Source organism: Coloeus monedula, assembly GCF_965178545.1.
Source record: "Coloeus monedula genome assembly, chromosome: 7".
In the NCBI taxonomy this organism is placed as follows: Eukaryota; Metazoa; Chordata; class Aves; order Passeriformes; family Corvidae; genus Coloeus; species Coloeus monedula.
In genome coordinates this window covers 223,109-230,594 of record NC_138787.1, presented here as the reverse complement: position 1 = coordinate 230,594, position 7,486 = coordinate 223,109, and the positions used below count along the sequence as shown (strand labels likewise).

General features: G+C 52.1%; 1 long non-coding RNA gene across 1 annotated transcript; it reads left to right on the top strand.

Moving 5' to 3' along the window:
• Positions 1-2,792: 2,792 nt before the first annotated feature.
• LOC309574883 lies at positions 2,793-5,867 on the top strand. Its single transcript, XR_014226563.1, has 4 exons — positions 2,793-3,207; positions 3,600-3,794; positions 3,945-4,172; positions 4,294-5,867. It is a non-coding gene; the product is annotated as an uncharacterized lncRNA (long non-coding RNA).
• Positions 5,868-7,486: the final 1,619 nt, after the last annotated feature.

The following is a 7,486-nucleotide window of genomic DNA, read 5'->3' as shown; positions in this document are numbered from 1 at the left end:
TCCTTCTCCCAGCCCCGCTGTGTTTTCAGGATCTTGGGGTCAGAGTTTGGGTCTGGACAAGGCTCTCGGGCACAGGGTGGGATTCTTGGGGTGCAGGGCCAGGATTTGGACTCGATGCTCCCTGTGGGTCCCTTGCAGCCCAGGAAATGCTGCGATCCTGTGCCTCTGAGGGTGAAATAAAGGGGAGCGGTGGGGTTTGTGCCCGCTGTGTTCACGGCCCCGCCGGCTCAGGGCGGGTTAAAGGCGCAGCTGCCCCGAGACAGCGGGACCGGCCGGGGCTGCTCGCTCCCGGTGCTGCCGCCTCGTGGGGAGAGCCCGGCACTGCAGCCCGGAACGGCGCTGGACACGGGATGGGCGTGGAACAGCAGCGCAGGGGATGCTGAGGCAGCGCAGGGAATGCTGCGGTCCCAGGGAAGGCTGAGGCGTCCCCTGCCCGGGGCACTCGGCAGCAAACCCCTGATGTTGAGCAGAAAAAGGAAAGTTCTGGGTTAGTGGGAGGAGGTTTCTGGAATGGAGCTGGGACAGGTGCTGATCCACGCATGGAATCACGGGCTGGTTTGGCTTGGAAGGGACCACCAGGATCATTTACACTCTGTTTGTTGTCTGATTGCACAGCGAAGAACATCCAGAACTGCCGCCTCACCCTCACGGACAGCAGGAATGTCTTCCATAGCTCTTGTTTCGGAATGGGAATGGCTGTTGGGAGCTCTGGCAGGACCAGGTAAGAAGAGAAATGGGATCATTGTGGCTGCTGCTGGAGGTGGTTTTCTGCTTTCCGGCTGTTCTTCTCATTGATCCTTTCACAGCAGTGTTCTAGGGCACATTTGAGGGTAATTCCAGGAATTTGAAACCAGATAAAAACTGGTGGGGAAAAAATGTGAACGTGATCCATTTCTGGTAGTTCCAAGCTTCTCCCACAACACCGTTCCAGGGGAAAGCTGATGAAAGGGTAAAGATGCAGAGGAACAAGTGCTGTAAAGCCCCCTGGCGCTCTGAGAGAGCAAACCTTCCAGTACTCCCAGCAGATCTCTGGGAGAAAGTGTGGGATCACAAGGTTTTCCAGGAAAGCAAAACAAGGGTGGAGATGAGGGAATAGGCTTCCAGTTCTTCCTTGAGCTGAAAGCCTGGGGGAATTGAGAGGGGCCACAAGAACTGTTTGTGTAGGCAAATGGGAGTTTGGGGGCTGAATCTGAGTTTCTCTCTGGGGCATTTTTGAGGGAAAAGCTGAGGTGCTGTTTAAGGGAGAGAATGCACATTTTTGGGGTGGAAAAGGTTGAATCAATATTGTAGAGGAAGTAAAACGTTGGGGGTAAAAGTGGATGCAATCTGGAGGGGACAGATTGAATATTTTGGAGGCAAAATGGGGAACTGAGTAGTGGAGAGATGGGGAACATTTTGGAGGCAACACTTGACAAACTCTCTGGGGTGGAGAACGACCACATTGAGGGAAAAATGAGGTGATGAGCAGTGGGCACGTAGGGAAGGTCGTGGGGGTAAATCTTGAGAAAAGCCCTGTGGTATTCAAGAAATCCTTGGAAGCAGGAGTGAGGAATTCAGTGGTGGAAAAATAGGGGAATTTTGCGGGGGTAAAACTTTAAAAGATCTAAGAGTTGAGAGTGTGTGTTTTTAGGTAAAAAGGATGTCTTGTTGAAGTTGGGCACCTGGATTGTGGCATTTATGGATCCAGAAAGTAGAAGATAAAGGAGACTCCCAAAGCCTCGGTAGCTGTGTTAAGAAATCCGTCCCAGGGAAGAAAGGTACCTAAACCTCCTAGAAGTAGGGACTAATTAGCATGGGAAGGGGAAAACCCACCCCCAGTGGGAGAGAGCACGCCGGGTAAGGGAAGAGAAGGATGCCCTTAAGAAGAAGTAGGGAAGGTGAATTTCTCGGCTTGCTGAAATGTATCCAAAAGTTTGGAATCTGGGTCTGTGTGGAGGCCGGGATTTTCTCGGCCATATGCAGAGCCCAGCACTAGGAATAAAGGAATTCCAGGCTTTACAACGCCAAAAATGCAGTACCAGAGAGTTCTGTTATCCCGAGGACTTGGGGGATATTTGGCAAAAATTTCCAGGGGCCCAGGCTGGACCGAGCTTTTAACGCTCCCCGGATTCACGGGATCGGGGATTCCAGCGTGCCCTGCACGGGTTTTTTCAGGGAAGTCCCAAATCCTTCGTGTGAGCACGAAGCAGAATCCCCTGGGAGCTGTGAAGGCAACAGGATATTTCTTGGGAATTTTGAAGGGTTGGGTGAGTCCTCAGTGTTAGGTTGGAATGAACGCAAATTGTCCGGGAGTTGCTGGTTTGGGGATGGCCGGGTCTGGGTTTGGATTTGTGGGCACCGAGTGTTCCTTGTGTCAGCTTTAGGTCTTCTGGATTGGTGGGAATTGTCAGAGAAAAGAGAAGGCAATTGAAATGCGGAGCTCCATTCCCGGAGAAATGGTCGGGATGGGAGAGGGAAGGCTGTGGAGCTGCTGGGAGCTCGTGGAGAACGAAAGGATCTGAGGCCTGGAGGCAAAAGCTGTGGAACAAAGCTTGAAAAGGGTGTGGGGTGGGGCGGGAGGGGGAGGAGGGCACCGTGGTGGGGGGAAAGAGGGAAAGGATCCCTGCTCCGGGAATCCAGCAGGGACCAGGAGAGGATCATTTTCCATCCACTGCTCTCAGTGGAATCCTAATAAGGACGGTGGAAGGGAAGTGATTCGTTTGTTCTTAGGTTTGGAATGAAAGGTGCTCTTGCAGAGGGGACTATTGACCTGTTAAAATTCCGTTGGATACAGGAAAAGAGGGAGGAAGCAAGCAGCTGGGGAATGAAGGGGTGGATTTTTTGGTGGATACAGGGAAAGACACGGGAAGGGGCTCTCAAGTAAAATACACCTCACGGGCAGCACGAGGAAAAGCCTCAAGTGCCCTTTTTTTCCAAGCTCTGACATTCCAGAGGAGTAAGCAGTGGTCAGCCTATCACTTTCTGTATTCCTTGGATGCCCAGTGCTTTGTTGGGAAGAGATAATATTTGGAAATGAACAAATCCGGGGATGTAATTTCCTGATAGTAAAGCCCCAGAGAGCCTGGTTTTGATATCCTTCCAGCACCCAAACGCAACAGAGGGAATCCTGGCGGAGCTGGAAAACGCTGTCGCTCCGTCGGTGGAATTCCTGGGAACTGGAAAGCAGCAGAAGCAGCAAGAACAGAGTTGGAAGCAGGCTCCAGCCGGGTAAGGCAGACACCAAATCCTTTGGAACTGGGCAGGGGTGGGAAGAATGAATTCTTACATTTGTAGCCCATGGATTCCTGAGCGGGATCCTGGCAGGGAAGACTGCAGGGATCAGGCTGGGGCCTGATCGCAGCTGGGGGCAGCGAGCCTTGGAATTGGCTGAAGGGAAGAAAGAGGGATCCTTTGAGCACAAGGATCAGGTGTCAAATGCGGAGATGGCATCAGACAATTCCTCGGGAGGGTTTAGTTCCTGGGCCAAATCGATCTCCTGCCTTGTGAAGGAGCTCAGAGAGCTGGGAAGAGCCCGACCAACGCAGGGAATGCACCGGCAGATAAAAGTGCCGGGGAACGGTGGGGAAAAGCATCCGAACAGGGGGCCTCGTTTTGTACAGGGACGGTGTAAAAAATTGTCCAAAAGAGCGGGAATGGAATGGGATTTTACGTATTCCTCGGAGGCCACAATCGAGTGGGAAGGCTGAGAGAAGGAAGCAAAGCCTAAAAAGGCAAATGAGCCAAATCTGCCCAAAGCCTCCAATGGCCACATTCCCTGGCGTTGCTGAGGACTTCAGCCAAGCTCCAGGCAAAAGGTGAGCCCCTATGGAATCCTTTCTGGGAGACCATATCCAGCTGGGACCCTTCCTGGAGAAGGCCATGGGATATGGGTTATCCCAGGTCCAGAGAATATGTCATTTCCTCAGGAAAAACACTTGGATCACTGCATCACTTTCTTGTTTTAGGCTCACCAGTCACCCGGGCTATCCAAGTCCACCCTCCCCAGCGGGGAGAGTGGGAGCACGTCCAGCCATGGAGAATTTCTGGGAGAGCCCGGGAGAAGAAAGAAGGCTCCAGCTTCACAGATCTGTGTCATAACCCATCCTGTCGGCCGCTCCTGTTTGATCCTGGTGCATTTGTCCTCTTGGATTCAACCTGAGCAGCGCTAATTGCTGGCAATGAAGCAGCCTTTGGTACTTCTTTTCCACAAAACCTCTCCATCCTGCCCTTCAATCCTGTTGCAAACACGGGAAAAACCCAAATTTCCGTTTTTCCCCCCCTCTCCCCTTCACTTTGCCTCCTCTTTTCTTGCAGGCTTTGGGCTATCCAGGCTTGCATGTGGATTAGGCAGAGCACCCTGTAAGCTCAGCTCCAGGTGGGATTGCAGCGGTGTTGGAAGCACCAGGGATTCTCCCAAGGTTTGGTGTGAGGAGCTGCATCTTGGGAGGGGCTGGGATTTTGTGCACTTCTGGGGGTTTTTTTTCCTGTTTGCCTTTTGGGCCACCTCAGAGAAAAAGCTGAAAACCGAAGAAATTCCTTTCCAGCCCTTCCGAGGAGGCACAAAGCCACGTGGAGCTGAGGAAAGGGATGTGAGGAGAATGGCAATAATGGAGCCTTGGGACTCTGCACTTCATTCTTTTCACGTGTTTGGAGGTGCAGGAAATGCCAAACGCCACAGGAATTCTGTGTCTGTAACATCGGGTGCAACCTCTTGAAACCCAAGTGCTCAGAGTGGGGTTTTCCCAAGGGTAAATCCCAATGTGACATGGCAAAGCTTCAGCGAGGATTTCCAGGCTTGACTGCAGAGCTTTTGGGAAAGCTCAGTAGCCAAACAAGATCAGATTTCTGTCGGATTTGGATCAAACGTGGCGTTTAAATCTGGGACAGCTCAGCTCCCCGGGTGGGAAAGTGCTTGGAGCAGCCGAGAGCTGAGCTGTTTTTGAGAATTCCAAGCGTTGTGTTCTTACGCTCCTTAATACAACGTTTAAATAATTGATCCTGAATGGAGACAGTATCAGAGGGGTTTGTTAGAGGGGCAGGGATGTTTTTTCACCTGGCAGTGTGTTGGGATAGTCAAGACTCCTTATGTCAGAATTAATTGGTCTTCCTTCTTTTCCCTTTTGTTCTTTCTAGGTTGTGGCTGAGTGGGGAGAGTATTTGGGATAAAGAAACGAAATGCCCGAGGGAAGCTTTGCGTTCCCGTGGGGATGCTTTAGGCGCGTGCAGCTTCTGAGCTGCACCGAAACTTGAGGCTCCCACAGAAGCCGTCCGAAGCTGGAAGGGCCGGGGAAGAGAATTCCAGGAGAGGTGTGGGAAGCGCTTTCTGCCAGGTCTGGACAGCACCGAGGTGGGAATGACTTCAAAGTGTTCCTTGTCCCTGTCCTGTTCCCAGCCCAGGACCAAGTTGGTGTTCCCTGAGCGGCTGCGGTTCCCTGGATGTGGCAGGAGGAGGTCTCTGCCGGGGAGTGGGAGAAATGTCCCTGCCCGGTGCCGTGTCCTTGGCGGGCAGAGAGCGCCGCTCGTGGCAAGGGGCGTTTGTGAGTATGGAATCAGCCCTAGCTCCTTTTTAAGGGGGTGTTTTAATGAGTCATCAGCAGGGACCACTTTTAGCCAGCTTTAGTTAAGTTCCTTTTGCACAGGTTTCATGTTGCTTTGATGGTGAAATCACCAAACCCTGAAGTTTGCCAAATTACCCCTGAAAAGCTTTAATGAACCAATCCTGAGGGAACTGGGGATTGGATATCTGGGATCTTATGGCCCTTTGAGGCCATGTTGGGTTTACCCCTTGATTTTGGTGCCAAGGGAAACTCCAAGTTAAGAATAATCCAAATATGAAGCACTTCTCACAAAACTCAGCTTTGCAAACCTTTATTTGGGCTAAAAAAGAAAAGATGGGAATGCCCTTGGCAGAAAAGCAGCTGTGAGGCACAGCAGGCTTCAAATGCCTGTCAGCAGGAGCTCCAGGAGAAACGGCTGCTGGCTCCGGGCATCCTGGGCTTTCCAGGCAGGTTTTGTACTGGATTGCAAGGCAGTTTTCCTGCCTCTGGGGGGTGGCACCTGCATCCCGCTGGAAAGGGAAAATGTGGAGAGAGGGGCAAGCGGGAAGACGGTGGCTGCTGTGTGTCCTTGGATCGCAGTTCCTCCCGGTGAGTCTGTGCTGCTGGAAGTTTGAAGGAGATCAGTCCTGGAGTATGTGTGGGTTCACCTGTGGGGTTTGGGAGCGACGCCGGACATGAAATTCCAGGGATGTTCCCTTTGCTGGAGTGAGAAGCAGTGGAAGCACTTTGCTGTCTGCTTCTTCATCGCCTTCGCCTCGGTCCCCTGGGGCTCCAGGTAATCCCCTCTCACCTTTGCTTTTCCAAGGGTCTCTAAATGAGGGCTTGAGCTTTGGTGTAGCTCCCTTTACAGGGAAGATCTGTTCCAGGAAAGGTCTCCTGGTCTGGACCGATGGCATTGCAGGAAGAGCAGGAAACCCCGCAGCTCCTGTGGCTCCCTCATCTGATTTGCCTGCAGGCAGCAGCAAGGATCATTCCCAAGTGTCATCCCCTGGCTCCGTGACTCGGTGAGGTTGTGTTCCCCCAAAGGCCAGGGGCCGCTTTGTTTTGCAGCTCACGAAAGTCCAGCTCAGTGGTGCTGGGTTTGGTTTTTGTGTGCAATGAAGGCACTAAAAAATTCCCCTCCTTCCCTGGCACAGCCCTGGAGTGGGAGCAGATTCCCCTTATCCCGCAGTTATCCCGCTCCTGCCCTGGATCCCTGCGGTGCCGTGTGTTCTCCAAGCTCACAGCACTGCTGGCTCTAAACAAGAGAAACAATCCCTGTTCCTTCTCTTCTCCGTCCTTGATGTTCCCAGGCCCTGCATCTCCCTGGCTCTTCCCTGTGGGAGTCTTCATCTCCATCCCACCTTATCCCGATCAGGTAAGGGTCTGAGACGTGTTTAGCAGCAAATGCATTCCTGTGAAGAAAGCCAAGAGCAAAGAGCATCCAGATGCAGAGAAGTCTTTAGAAAAGCTTTGCAGACGTGCAAATGAGGGATGTGTCTTCCTGCATCTCCTGTTGTTTTTCTCTGTCACGTTTTGGAAGGGCTTCTCTCAGTGATTTCCTGCAGTCCAGGTGCGTCCCTTCTTTTGTCCAAATCCAGTGCCAGAGGATCGAACAACTGACGAGTGGGGCCTGGGATGAAAACGGTTCTCCTAAAATGAGGGAAACAATGCTAGAAGAGAAATGAGCATCCTTTTAATGCCTGGAATAAAAATGCTGGAAAAGGGCACTTTTTATTTGATATGGTGTCATTCTCCTTTTTTTTTCCACGGATAAAACTGCACGGTGAGCAATCAGAGCAGAAATAGGAAATGCAGGAGTCTTGGATTCCACAGTGGGATTGACTTCCCTTTTCTGCTCTCTTTCAGGACAGGAAAAACCACTGAACTCGCCCCATCTTTGGGACCAAGAGCTTTGGTGCTGGAGTAGGCAAAGCCAGCTAGGGCCCCCCTTGTCCTGCCCATGGTGT